At 43.9% G+C, this 15,491-nt stretch overlaps 1 long non-coding RNA gene across 1 annotated transcript; it reads left to right on the plus strand.

The window, feature by feature from the left end:
• Nucleotides 1-774: 774 nt before the first annotated feature.
• Nucleotides 775-2,828, plus strand: LOC146200064 (uncharacterized). The gene is made up of 3 exons (XR_014705154.1): nucleotides 775-1,273; nucleotides 1,366-1,394; nucleotides 2,718-2,828. It is a non-coding gene; the product is annotated as an uncharacterized LOC146200064 (long non-coding RNA).
• Nucleotides 2,829-15,491: the final 12,663 nt, after the last annotated feature.

Raw genomic sequence — 15,491 nt, forward strand, 5'->3', positions numbered from 1 at the left:
ATCGTTTTTCTAATGTGCCGTTTTTGAACTTTTGACTTTAATTTTGAATTCCAGAATTTCCCAAAGCTTTCAAATCACATGCTTCTGACATAGCTGAATCGATTTTTCATATCCCGCAGAGGAGACTTCTGCGCCGTGAAGCAGCAATGAAGACAGCTCTGCTTTTGGTTCTGCTAGCTCTGTCAGCGTCTTCTTGTAAGTTACCCCTTCCTACAAGTGGTCTTCCTTATTTTCATTTGCACTTTCGACGAGAGCAGGAAAGGCTAAGTGATCGGTAAAACGTATTTTGCTCGTCACTTCTGAAATTATTCCTGTTTGTTTTCCTAACTGAATAGTGTCACAGAACTTGAAGTTCATTTTTGTATATTTATGACGTCTCTAATCAGAGGGTGTATCCCTCATAGGTAGAAATATAGTGGTGTTGGCATTTCAGTTCAGCTGGATGTTTCTGCAGTGCAAGCTTTCGATAAAATATACGCATTGAAGTCTTCATATTTTGTTTGCTACATGGTGAATATTGGCTAAAATCTGATCGGTCTGCGAAGCAGCAGCTCTGTTTTGTAATCGGCGCCTCGAAGGAATGGGGCCGGTGACAAAAGTGATGACTTTTGCCCCGTTAAGTACCTTGCTAGGTTCAAATTGCTGCAAATGTTTCTAAATATTTCCAAGCACATTGATAGTAGCTTTCTTTTTTTTCAGTAGTTGGTCATGCTGTAACAGACGTAAAGTGTAAGCTTTTTTGCAGGACACTTTTTGATTATAGGTTGGCTAACGGCAGCGAAGTCACGAGAATTTTGTCAGCCTTATCAATTGACCACATCTAATGTTGCCAATTATTACTCGGAATGTAATTTTCTTAATAAGCAATCATTAAACATTGGACTAAGCATAGAACCTCTCTATGTAAAAATAAAAAAAAAATCAAATTCGATTTGTTATCTCGCAGCGTAAAATATCTTATTTTGTTAATCGGATGTTACCTGAATATGAAAGATTAGGCCACCTGAACATAGTCGTACTTCACATCTAATCTCAACATTGACACAAACGTATTTACAGACTGTTTGTGCACATTACATAAGCAGCAGCTTGAGTTTTTATCGAAACCTAAGGCGACATGCATATCTACTAGCAGCTATTAACCTCATTGTCTGCGATTTGCTGATCATCAATTTATGTTATTAATTCATTGATATTGTTTTTTTTTCGTTGTCGGGGAATAAACAACTGTTTTTCTTTTTCTTTTCTTCTGGACTCAAGACGCTGCCACAATGTAAGTACGATTGTTCCTCTTTTTTTTTTTTGCTTCTCTAAATTGTGGCTGCAGTAAATCTATATACTTCCTTTATTTCTTGTATTCACCAGAAGCCAGAAGAGCCAGGCCATCAGTCCAGGTGAGCATGCAACAGCTTTGAAAACATTTTTTTATCATCATTGAATGCCATATTTTGACTTTTTTTTCGTTGGTGTATGTACAAACCCTTCATAAATGTCTCGAATTCAAATATCTGACTACGTCAGATCCGGGATTAGAGCAAAACCAGCAGAATTTGGTGTCGCAGCCACCACTGAGGTGCTAGTCACATTACAGTGTGCCTTTTATTTTACCAAAACTGTGTCGATATCTGTAAAACTGCTTATATGTGTTCGCTGTTAATGAATGCTATGTACGATTCCTAATGATGGGTATAAGCGTGCCAAGTAGTCACATAACCTGACACAATTTCATTATTTTTTTTTGCAATGCCTCGATGCTCTCTTCTGCAAAAAGTTATTTTCAAGCGATCCGTTCAATGTATACTGTACTGAGCCACGCGTTACTCCTCGAAGTGTACATACGGAGGAAAACTGTTCAAGCACGTGACAAAACCGATGACATGACCGAATGCCGCGTATTTTATCTCCTAAGTAAGCTTTTTGTAGGGAAAAGTCTTGTTGTGTACACAAAGGTAATTTCGCCTCAAGTACAACTGTTACAAATAAATTCGTGACGCAAAATACCCAACTTAGTTCGACAGACGGCAGGTGAGAAAAACACATCAAATATATCTTGCACATGAAGTTAACAAACAGTATATTGTTGCTAAATGTTGCATAATATTTGCGGAATCTAACGAGCGTATTAAGGGTGAGTGGAAAAAGGAAAGTGCACATCTATTCCTACCCTTTTCCGCTTAAGTACTCTCGTTAGCTTCGACCTGAATATTTCAGCACGTAAGGAAGTGATTTCACAGTTGGGTTTAAAAATCAAGCGCACTTTTTTCGGCATTGCGAAACACAAGATAACTGCTAATAATGAAACGACCCGAATCAGCACTTGTCCGCTAAGCATGATTTTTTTTTTCTTGACATGCGGTACTGGTGTTTCAGTTTTGAATTATTCACTGCGAATACAGACAGTATAGCTGCCTCGTAAAAGCCTCTGCTGCCGTTAGAACTAGGGATTCGAGCAATTGGTTTCGCACACGAAGGTACGAGGTTACTTTCCTTATGGTTCTTTTCACCCTGCTTTATTTTTATCTCTCTCACCATACGTTACCTAAATGTGTCGCTCCAAAATAATTAAAAAATATTTCGGGTTAGCTGCTACGTTTTTGTTATGCCGCGTTAAATAACTCAAATGCGGATGGTAGATCCCTCAACCTGTCGTATTGTGGGCGTAACAGGTTATATTAGACACTGCATTAACAGCAATCTTTTTTTTTTGTTCTATCTAGAAGCGAAGTTGAATCTTCTGAGGAAGGCTGGCAAAAGCGTTGAAGCTCTTGGAAAAACCCTCAGCGGAGATATTTCTGCTTTGACCTCTGAAGATCAACAATTTTTACTTCATGCTCTCACAGCTCTCACCACTTCGGAAGGCGAATTCGACGTCGAGAGTGAGGAATACTTCTGGGCTAGTCTATTCCGAAAGATTTTTGTCTGGGCTATCCAGAAAGGCGTGTCAACGGGCGTCAATAAGGGTGTCAGTGCTGCCATTAACAAGGGATAAGAACTTCGTCAAGTGCACTCGCAACTTCTGAATAAAGACTAAAAAAAAAATTAAAGTTTTTGTTTTATATATGCATTATTTGGTAGCCATGGCTGGCTACAATTATGACATTCCCTTCAACATAAAAGCACTAGAACGCTACATTAAAGGAAATTGGCACAGAAGGAGAACAGTTTTGAAACTTCCAACTGGATTTAGCAGATCTTCAGTTCAATTGCGCTAGTCATGAATAGCAGATGGTTGGTGAGAAGATTGGGAAGGGATTGCAGCTAGGAACGAAATATGACATTTTGTGATCACTTTGAAGAGAGAGCCGATACTAATGTGTTTACTTTCATTGTGTGACCGCTTTCCACTGCAAGTGTGGTGTAAACTGTCCACTGTATTTTTGTCTAAGCGTAGAAAGAAATCACAAAGTTGGTCATAATGTACGCGAGAGCGGCTTAAAGTGTGGAAAAATTGACACGCCACATTATCCAAAAATATGCAACTCAATCAAGCAGCTGCTTAGAATGACGCAAATGTTTATTTATTATGAAGGATTGTTTGTCACGCTGTATCCAAGTTTTTGTAATTTTTATTTCCTGAGGTTATGAGACAGCATGGTTAACCTCATGGTTTTCCCATTCCGTAGGGTATTCCTGAAGATCCGAAGCAGCTCAAATTATGAGAGCCTCCGTGGGGGAGGCTCCGGAAATTTGGCTATCTGAGGTTTTTTAACTTGCACTGACATCGCACAGTACACGGACGCGTTGCGTTTAGCCTCCATTAAATGATGACAATTTGGGGTCGTAACGCGTCTGCAAATTTACGTCTTGCTATTTAACTAGCCTTCCTAATTTGCTGTTCATAATGCAGGGCAATTTAAATATTGTGGTAGCGTCTTTGTTTGTTTTGCACCCAAAGCAAATACAGATAATTCAAATATTTGTCGCAAAAACACAATTTTATATTGCAGCCGAGAAGTCCCAATCATATCAATACGCATAATGACTTTTCCCCCATCAGCTCTCAACGCGGCATGATATAAAAACAAGCAACGAATCTGAACTATGAAAGATGCAATTCTCTCAATTTGCAGTGGATTTCCAGTAAACGACTTAAATGGAATATTGCTCAGGTACAGAAAGCAGCTATTTTTTATAGCTTGAAATTGCTAAAGAGAGTTTGTGCGCAATTGAATCGACACATACATTGAAGGCAGCACGCAGGAAGTATTTCATCCGATATATATAGGCTCCTGTAAAATTTCATTTCTATTTGCGTGCCATAAATGCTCGATTTTACAGAGCGACGAGAACGCCAACTGTTCGTAGAAAAGTGGTAAAACATATGTTTATTGCTGCTATATACGTGCATTGCAAGCACAGTTGCTCTAAATTTATGATGACTCCCCAGAAAAAAAGTGCACGTGAATCTTCGTGTTTGTGAAGGCCCTTAAGTTACATTTCTGGTTACTCAAAGCATAGTGCAACCTAGGGGATAAAGCCTTAAGCATTAGACAACGCTTTCTAGTAGTAACGTAGATCTATTTTAAAAGCATAAATAGTGGATTAGAATAGCGGATTACTAATATCAGCCAAATGTCACAGAATTATTTGAAATTTTAAATTACAACAGATTTACATGAATTGTTTCTCTCTGATTCAAGAGAAGCTCTGCAGGGGTGGAGGTCATCCGCAAAATGAAATATGAAAAATATTTCGCGCTAAAAAATCTTCGCACACAATATTAACGATATAGTTTCATTTTCTTATAAGCACATCATAGTAAGAAACGAATATTTTAGCGTCATAGAGGAATCCACCGAGGAAAACAAAATGAGTGATGCGAATTTGGAAATAAAGGTACACAAAGACATTGAAAACCCTCAAGTTTGAGGTTACTTCGATGGTTTCGCTTCTGCAATTCTAATCGCATTCCTTGAATTTGATCATGGTAAAATGAACCATGACAGAGGGACAGCAGATCGCACCTACCGCTGCACATGTGGCGTGGAAGGCTTAGGTGTAAGCACTGACCACTCTGATACCCAAGACAGGTCCAATAAAGTCCTGCGCGCATCCCTCTACATTCGTACAACAGAGCAAATATTACCTGAATCTGTGTCCAAACATGAAATGTTCAAATATTTGAATCGTTGAACACTATGTAGTCCTGGGCTTTTATTTGATTATATTAGATCCGCAGCAAGAGTAAAAGGAAATTGTCATCGAATCGAGAGTGCGTATTAAGTCGAAACACGGCAACGGAAAACAATGATAGGGTTTTAATAGAGTTTACCCTATTAGGACGTTCACTAAGACGAGGATGTGCAATCTCGATCGTGGGAGTTTGTTGCAGTTTGCAGTAATGGGCTGCGACGACAGCGCATATGTTCCGCCCTCACTTCAAAGGAGAAATTCCTGAGTACAGATCCGCTAAGCTCAGGTGGCTTCTTTTTTCAGTAAGCTAGACAGGCGTTTTACACAAGATAGGGGATTGGGATTGGCTATAATAGAGTTTCCCCACATCAGAACTCACTCGCTTGGGCAATTTTTTTCGGCTTCCTATAATCACGTATTGGCGATAGCTGAAAGTGTAATGTAAACCTAAACGATTGTCAAAGCCCAAACAGGAACAACACATTTTCTCCTTACGGCATATACATGCCACACACACCATATTTGTTTTGTATACCAGATGCTCTTATCCTACCGTACTGTGATTAGGGGCACTAACATTCATGCGGTCTTGTCCTTAGCCATTGATGTGAACAGTGTACGTAGTCCGAACAATTGCGTGTTGAGATGCCATTAGGTTGCATTTTTTCCAGTTTAGAGATGCCCATTTACACATCGTTTGCATCTAAAACGCATATTTCATGTCTGATCTCATTAAATTTCCATTGTCAATATAAAATAAATTAAGAACGGCTATCCCAAATTCGTGAAATACTCCTTCCGTGTTTCCGATGCTTGAATGGTTAGGCTGAATTAGCATGTTATTGCGTCATTGTAATTATGTTTGGCACAGTTCCTGTAAGGCTGCGCACATTGCTAATTCGCCTCATTCCCACATATTCGTTCATAGCCACGTACGTGTTGTCCAGGATGCATTCAAGGCATTGTGAACGAGTCTGCCAATTGTAATAAAACACATGACTTGAATGTAATTGGTTGGTTTATTAGTTTAGGAAGTTTAACATCCTAAACTAAATCAGGCTATGAGAGATGCCTTTGTGGATGGCTTCGACAATTTTGACCATGTGAGGGTCTTTAACCTGCGCTGATACCGCTCTGCAAAGGTCGCCTTACTTTTCGGCTCCGTCGAAAAGCGGCTGCTGCAGTCGGGATTCAATCCCGCATTCTTGAGGACAGTAGTCGAGTGTCCTAACACCTGCACCAACAAGGCGGGGTACTTGAATGAAATTACCCTTGCCTTACGAAGTAGGAAAGCCATTCCTCGTACCACGATATGGTACTTAAAAGGACAATCTATATGTCGCGTTCGAATTGATAAAATAATTCCAGTCACATTGCAATGACGCGTACAATGAGATTGATAAATACGCAGTAATACGGACCCAGCGGATGTAGTTGCTCAACGCAGGTGTCTGTCACTGCAAGCTTAATGCTTATCATCTTAAACAATGGGATGTAGAAGCGAGTTGAAGATTGATAACATCGAAAACGGTGATGCGATGTTCCACAATATGTCAGTTATGCTGCTCCTGCAAGATTCTAAAGCTACAGTATCAATCGGCTTTTATGCATTATTAGCTGCGATATCACGAATCATGAACGGAAAGGGTATGAGATGTGTAGTTGGGTGGAAGGCACGATGCTGCATTGAGTACCTGTGTTTGCCATAGGCGGGGGGGGGGGGGGGGGGGGTGGACAGGTACGGGTATATTTAGCAGCTGCGCTTAACGGGATAGAAATAATATCAATAGAATTATAAGTAAGTTTTTAGATTTTAATTAATTTCGCACCATTTGTACTGATGCGAGGAGAGTCGATGACCTACACAATGCACAGATGTCGCTACCTGCAACGCAGAAAGGTAAAGAGGGAGAAATTGAAAACGCACATAGCGACAAGAGCTGCAAAACTATTGACACGTCGTTTCTTTGTGTTGCCTCTTTGCGACCTGCAAAGGTAGAACGTCGTAGCAATGCTGTGTTGCGGACCGGTGATGTGAGCCTGTCATCCTGCCATCGAAATCGTGGACTACCTTGACCTCGCTGCGTCTTTGGTGGAGAGCGAGAGACTTGATTGGGAAACGCTGTTCAGGGGACTTGCGAAGGTATAAGCAAATGCTAAAGAAATTCGTACTTATGAAATGCAAGTATCTAAGCGGCTATAAAGCCGCACTCTTTTACTACGCATATACAAGAATCACAAATGGTACCCTGGTTAAAAAGGAAGAACTTTTGTGCATTAGCGTAAGACTACATCCCGTGTTTGTTTCCTTTTCAAAGGCCGCTGATTCAATTTTGAGCGTTACGCTCAAGCTATGAGCAGTAGCCCGCGCATATCTTTCAAGGGGAATTAATACAGTTTTACCTAGCCCATACTGACCGATGGGTCAAAAAGTACGATGCTGCAGAAGAAAAAAATAAATCTGAGAAAGAGAGAGGCATAATACTCATTTATTAAAATTAAATAGAGGGCTTCTTTAGCAGGCTATGGACACTGTCGGAGGTCAAATTTGTGGAGGGTGTAGTGAGAAGAGAGGGTCAGGAACAAACAAGGGTTGGAAGTCACTTTGAAAATCTTTTTTTCTATGTTATACGTAGGTACTGACAATAGACATTGAGTAACAGCTCCGAATAAATATGTCATGTATTTGAAGTTTAGTGCTCTGTGTAGAAACTTCATGTGGCCGGAAATTGTTTCGGTAGTCTTTACTATGCCGCCATTTCTCGGTCGACAGTAGTTGAGATATTGATGTCATCATAAAATTATATCCGTAAAGCAATTCTATCAAATAGCGAAAACGTATATAACTTTGAGTTTATATATTCTACTGAAATTATAAGATATACAACACGGTTTCCAAGCAGGGGTGTTTATGTACTGGTTTATGAAAAGAGAAAAATGAGTCACCCCCCCCCCCCCCCTCCCCGCATAAGTACTGCCTTCTTCTTTGCCACGAATGTACGGATAGGTTTTTTTACCTGAAAATGTGTCAATGATAGCGAGCAAAGACGATAACGTGCAAAGTTTTTTCTGTTGCTTTTTTTTTTTGCTATCTCATTTCAACGAACTCCAAGCAGTGTCATGCCATTGTTACTATATTCGTCCTGTAAGATTCGAAATTTATTTCATTGCTTATTTTCATTCTTGTTATGACTAATACGCACGACCAATTCTCAGAAACTGGGAACGTTCATTCTGGCACTGAGCATCATGTGGCCAGTTGGTGGTGGCGCTAGATTGTGTGCGGCAAACATGGCAGATTGTCGTCACCTGATTTTAAGTCAAACAATGAGGCTCGGGAGTTCTTTTTTAATCTAACATACGCGGTCGAGGACAACTGAATAATAAAAACGTTGTAGTCAGCGGTGACAGCTGTACCGTTTGTACACGCCTGTATATAGCGGCACACATTACTTGTTTTTATGTTTTAAAGCGAGTATTCATGATTTAAGCGTCTTTTCAGCTCTCGAAAACAGGATGTTACAGTCGTCCACTTGCTAAACTGAACATGGCATAGTGCACCCCACTCTTTAGATAACTAGCATATAGGCTCCGCCGCAATGCGCTCTAACGAAGGAGCTGTGCATTAGGTCCAAAGCTGTAGCACTCGAGAGCACCACCTTTGCTTTGGCGTGAGGGGCGACCATCTCAATGCATCTTCGCATGATTGTAGCACCCGACTGCGCCACGACGGTGTCACGTCAAAACGAGTTCCCCTAACTGTATCGTCTCGTCTTCAGTTTCCGTACTAAAACTGAAGCGCTTCTTTGTAGTGTCATGATGTTAACAAAGTCCATGATTTCGTACACAGCCATTAAATTTTCCAACCCTGTGACACCGACAAGAGCTAGTGAGGAAAGCTTGGGTTTTCGTTAATGTGGTCCCAAAACAATTATAAGATGCTTTACAATAGGTATAGCTTGTGTGACAGAGAACAAGCAGACAGGGCAGTTGCCCAGCTTTTATCTCTCTTCATCGCCGTCCTCTCCTTCGCTCCTGCACTCTTCACTTCGTCGTCGGCGGAGTACTACACACTCGGCCACGGCTGCGATCCCCAAATGCATCACCCCACATTGCTGATATCGCATTTGTTGCACATGGCGGTTTTGTTTTTCCAATCTGGCCTCTTGCGGAACCAGGAGGAGGTTCGCATCTTGCCACTTGGGCGTTCCGCCACGGCCTTGTTGAGTCATGCACCTGAGAGGTTCCAGTGCCAGTTACATGTTGGCGGCTAGCTCTATTAGCCTTGCAGGCGAACAACCCTTCTCTTCAACCGCGACCCGTGCAGTGCGAAATTGTTTCATCTCCGCCCGTCCGAACTTGCCTGAAACGCCGCAGTACACACACGCCACGTATTGTCATCTAAGTGCTCAGTTATTACGTAGAGCCTATCTTATTTGTCGGTCAGCTTGCGCCCTGTTGCTTGTAGGCCGCGTTGCACCCAGACCTCGTCGCCAACTCTTTAGTAAGGAGCTGGTCGATGTCGGCGGTCATAGTTGCGTTTTTGCACCTGCTGCACACGAGACTTTCTTTTCCTTGCTTCGGTCTTCATGCGCTGACAAGCTGCCTGTCGTGGTACACGGGTTCCGATGTTAAGAGCTCTTTCCACATTGCACGTTTCTGGAAGTTGAGGTTGTTGTCCGTATACAATCTCATAAGGCATTGTTCCTGCAGAACTTTGCACAGAAGTGTTAACAGTGTAGGCCACCGCTCGAAGGTGCTGGCCCAAGTCTGCCTAGCCTTTTTTGTTGTTCATGCAGAAGGGTGCAAGCCGCGATTGTATGGTCTGATTCGTCCGCTCAATGAGACCATTTGCTTGAGGGTGGTACGGCGATGCGAAGGGGTGCTCACGTCCCGTCCGGCGCAGGTAGGCACGGATTTGGCGACTCCGGATGGTTTTTGATCGGTCCGATATTAGTTTTCGCGGAAGCGCATGCCGCCATTCGAACCGGTCTTCTAAAAATTCAACGACGTAGTGTGCAGCGAGAGAGGTTACTGCAGCAGCCTCTGCATATTTCGACAGATAATCTACAGCCAACGATATGGCCAGTTGCCCACTGCTGTTGTCGACAGAGGTCCAATGTGGTCGATGCCTTTGGTGCCAAATACAGTCTCAGGCAAAGGAATTGGCGTTAGAAGCACGGGTAGACAACCTGGAAGATGCTTTTACTGCTGGCAGACTTCGCAGCTGGCAACTTACGCGCGGATGTTGCTGCTCATCTTAAGCCACCAGAAGCGTTCCTGCGCCTTTTGCAACGTGGCTTGCTGATCAATGAGCCCTTCTGTGGGGGATTCGTGAATAGCGTGTAGCACCTGCCCGCGGAGAGCAGCAAGAAGTACGAGGAGATGCTATTTTTCCTTACGTTTTTTGAACCAATGGCGGCGGTATAACGTAGCGTCCCGCAATGCAAACTTGGAGCTGCTTCCAGTGCTCCCAAGGGAAGCCATGATAGCCACCAAATCTCTATCCTCGCTTTGGGACTTCTTTATATCCTGCTCACAAAATAAGAGCCAACGTTCGCTGTACCGAGCCTGAGAGTGGCAGTCCCCACTGGGGTGTCGCGGCAAGGTATATGCAATATGGTTAAGAGCCCCGGCCCGGTGCGGCACATCATATGTGTTCTTGGAGCGTGATTATACAGCGAGCGAACTTGTGCTTGAGGTGCTGCTTCGTGAACAATAGCGATTGCGGAATTATACGTTACGATGGTAAATTTCCGTCCGAAAAATAGTGGCGAAATATATCGTCCACACTCCAGACCACCGCCAAATATTCTAACTCATTGCAGTGATAATGGCTTTCAACAGCGGACAGTTTGCGACTAGCGCATGCAACGACTTGCTGAGCACCCAGTGAGTCGCACTGGAGGAGAACCGCTCCCTGGCCAACCTGGCTGGCTTCAGTGTGCACTTCAGTGTGCCAGTCTTCGCGAAAGTGGCTAAGTACTGCTCACTGAGTCAGTTGATCTTTGAGTGCTTGAAAGGCTCGTTGCTGCCATTAACCCCATATAAAGTTCTCGCCCTTCTTTAATAAATTTGCGAGGGGAGCTGCTGTGGTGGCAAAATTGGCAACAAATTTCCGAAAATAGGAAGCCATGCCAAAGAACGTGTGCAGCTGCTTCATACTGTTAAGTGTGGGTAATTCTTGACGGCCGCTATTCGCTCTGAGAGTTTAGTAGCCGAGGTAGGAAATCTCCGACAGGCCAAACTTACATTTCTCCCGGTTTAGCCGGGAGCTAGCTTGGTATAACAGCAGCAGGGGACTCAAGGTTTGAGGACCGCAAGGTTCTCCTTTAGCAAGCTCGTCCACGGGCGGGCTACGGGCGGTCCGGCATGCGCGGAGCTGCACTTAGCCATTTTAGATTGGCACAGCTACGTCCCCGGATATGAGGTAGTCGGCGCTCAAGAGCAGTGTCGACATGTTCGATCCACAATCGGCGTCGTCATAGAAGCCACGTAACTCCGGAAGCGGTACCGCTGGTCCTGGGCACCCGAGGACATCGAGACGCGGTGAAGCGCTGCAGCGAAAGTGGCGACCCTATTGTAAAAACCAGCGTCTCCAGTGCGAAACCAGTAAGATTTTAGCGCTGGTTTTGCACTGGATCTGCTGGGCACGCTGGAGGTCAGCGATATTCACTGGAGCAGAAACGGGAAGACACTGGCTGCACTGGTGCGATGGGAGAAAAACGCTGGGATTAGACTTTTGACGCTGGGTGTGTCGCTGGCATCCGCGATGCACTGGGAGAAGCGCTGTATGTGCGCTGGGGCCGCACTGGTCCCAGTGCCCCAGTATAGCCGGTGCGGCCTGCGGCGTCAGCCGGAGTAGCATCCCTCAGGGGCCAACAGGGCAACAGCGTACTTTCAATCGACCATCGGGGGTCATATGAAAAATATGGTTCAAGCAAGCGCTTTTTTTGCGAAGTCGTTGCGCATTTGTAAGAAAACAAAGGCAGTATCTTTTTTCTAGAGTTTCCATGTTTCGATAGGTCGTTTCGAGCGTGTAGAGAGACCGACGATTAACGCACAACTAAAGCTATTATTGAATAATGTGGGCTACCATGCATAACCAACTTCACAGCTGATCTTAAGGGCACTCTAACACAATGATTACTGCCAAAATGTTCAATGCGGGCTCAATCGCAGGCGAGCGTAGCCTGCACCACTGCCCAGTATAAACAGCAGAAAGAAAAACTAAAACCAGAAAGAGAGTTTACCGAGCAATGGTCCCATGAGAGAAACAGCAACAACATACAGCGCTTGTAGTGCATCATATTGTGCGTGTTTTTCAAACTTTTGCACTCCTTTGTACTCTGCGTATAAGCAGCCGAGCCCTCGATCATCGCAGCGCTTCCCGCGATGTTTACATACAAATAAGGATTAGTTACACGCAATTAGGGTCATCACTGCGGCGCTTGCCAGTATTGAAGCTTGGTCGCACTTTTTTCCTTGAAGGCTTCTACTAAAGCTCCGAGTTCAGCGAAAATCACGCCCACGGTAGCAGAGCACCACCAAAGAGCCGGCGTTGGTAAATTTGCCAGCGATGTGAAACTCCGCATGTTAAAATGATTCCAGTGCACAAAATAGCACGCATAGGCACCCAGAACATTAGTTGCAAGTCGTGAGAGCAGACAGCAAGCTAAAATGGTCAAGAAGTTGCAATTGTTAGAGCGGTAGCAATGGCCTGTAGACTGCGAAACATGAAGTCCCAACCTCATAAATGCGTGTCATGACATAAAATGCTGAAATGTTTCAAGGAACTCCAGTTCTTGGCGTGGCCGAGTGGTTAGCGTGCTAAGCTAGTGATTGATATGTGCCTAGAGACTTAGTTCGAGGCGCGCTTGGTGCGCTAATAGTGGGACCATAATCAGGTATGGCGCTGGGGCGCTGACACCCAGTGGCACTGGTTTTTGCATTAGGGGAATACCTCCCGGAGGGTGGAGAGCACCCGCCGAGTAGCCATGAACGCTGTTCTCGGTCGGAATGGAAGTTCCGTGTGCCGAGTGAGCCGGCCGTGTGGCTGCCTGGCCGCTTCGAAGGAGGAGCGAGTAGGGGAGGTCCGTTCCGGGCTCGAAGTTGGTCGACTGCGCCATTGTGACGGAGAACAAGCAGACACGGCCATTCTTTCGAACGCGCAGCTTTATTCTCTCTTCACCGGCGTCGTTCTTGTTGTTGTTGACCAAATAACTTATGGCACATACCCACAAAGGGGGATCGGCCACTTTGTCGTCGGCGGAGTACATCACACTTGATACATCGCAGAATTTAAATAAAGAAATAAGGAATGCATCAGCTCTTTTTTTTTTTTCAAGTCATATTATATTCAGTATGAAGTGTTTTCTTACATTCGTGTGATTGCTGTCCTACTTGCGAAGGGGCATCGGCACTAAATATGCATTAGGAATATGCTTCATCCTGCTTCTGGGCATGCTTCCTCGCAAAACAAGCTATACGCGCTTCAGTGCTGTCCCAAACGACACGATCTCCGCCTACAAATTTAGGTGCTGCGCCTGCAGCACTTAAATTCGACTCACTGCTATACAGATGCGCTGGCATTTGGAAGAGAGTGGCCACGCCTCTAGATGTTCAAGGTGGAATTAGACTCCCCTGCACAATCGAGCTTCGGCAGCAATGTCACGGCTGTTTACAAAGGCCATAAAATATGGGTAAAGTCGGATGAAAAATATGTTCAATTTGCTGAGCGCATGCATAAAGCATTCGCACTAAACATAAATGCTTGCAATGCTGCCAAAAGTGTAAAATTAATTTCTAAAAGTTTTGTTTTTCAGCGGGCCGTTTACACACTACTACAGTGGTGATGTTTGAAACCATACTAGACAACGGCATATGTGACGAGTACGTTGGTGCCCTTGTGAGTGACACTCAACTAGACACTGCTATTCTCTGACGCAATGAATGACACCAATCCCAGGCACCACTTCAGTTAGCTGCGAAAGTCGTCTCCTCATGGTACTGCGCCAGCCCCTCGGACCTGTGCGAGTGAGAATAATTCGTTCGCAGGTAGGATTCCGATTTACCAAGCCCTGCTTTATTGTCAGTTGTTTCGGAGATATTAGCTATGCTTTCCCAGTCCACTCAACACACATACATGTCGGCGTGCTTTGAGCATTGAATAAATGATTTCAAGTACAGAATACAGAAGCAGAGCCAATGCAATAACAAGTAAATGTGCCGCACAGTGGAGATCCATGATCGAAAAGACGGCGCATTTACTGAGATGCACGAAACCAAATGCCAAAAATTGATGTATTCATCGATGCCAATAGCGGTATCACCGAGCGATTCGGCATATGGACAGCTCGCGCACCTTGCTGGGGAACGAAGTGTAATACATAAATGATGATATGAATACCGACTGTAGAACAAATTAGCGGATTGCAGAATAGAACCTCGACGGGTACAGATATCTGAACGTGTTTGAATGTCATTCGCGTCAAATGTCATTGTAAGAAATGCCGTGAAATTGCTTCTAGCTGCATGTTGAAATAAAGAAATGCGGAACCCTGTTTTGATTTGAATAGTCATTGCAAAATATCTATTATGAAACCAATCGGTAGCCAGCTTTTAACGTAGCACTTACAATATCGAGAGATAGAGGACTTGTACTACCGTCGGCGGCATTTTAGAACGGCATAACCGGTACCAGCAGAAGGAAAGACAAAATTTTCCAATGCAGCTAGTTTTTAGGTCCGGCAATTCCGATTTCGGGAGGAAAAGATAAACTTGTCTATAGTAGAGCGCTGTTAGAAACGGCAAGGCCGATATCGAAAGAACACGAGACAAGTTCATCCAATGTAACCCAATGTCACAAAGAACGGCCCTTCTGATATCGGAAGGACACAGGAGAAATTGGTTCACTGTTGCCGGTTTCGAAATGTGGCTAGTCCAATATCAAGAGGACACAGGGCCAACTGTCCAATATTTCCGCTTTTTAAAATCGGCTAGTACAATACCGGGATGATACAAGACAAGCCGGTTGCCAGTTCAAAAAAACGATAATTTAATGTCGGGGGAACAACGGCAAACGGTCCAATGTTATCAGCATTTCATAACGGTGGTAACAACACTAGGGGGAACACGTCTAACTTGGTCTATCATTGGATGTGTTGTGTAATGGTAAAACCTACTGTGGGAAATCATCGGTAACACTGAATCATTGCAGGACCACGGTTTGATGATGTATATCCAATATTGGAATATTGCCATGTGCTGCCTTGGTATGCGTTCAAAGGGGAGGATGTGCATCATTTGTATTCACTGATTCAAGTTATGCAAGTAAATTACCTCTTAAATTTTGCAAC

Source organism: Amblyomma maculatum, chromosome 2 (genome assembly GCF_055883805.1).
Source record: "Amblyomma maculatum isolate TAMU_Amacu chromosome 2, ASM5588380v1, whole genome shotgun sequence".
Taxonomy (NCBI): domain Eukaryota; kingdom Metazoa; phylum Arthropoda; class Arachnida; order Ixodida; family Ixodidae; genus Amblyomma; species Amblyomma maculatum.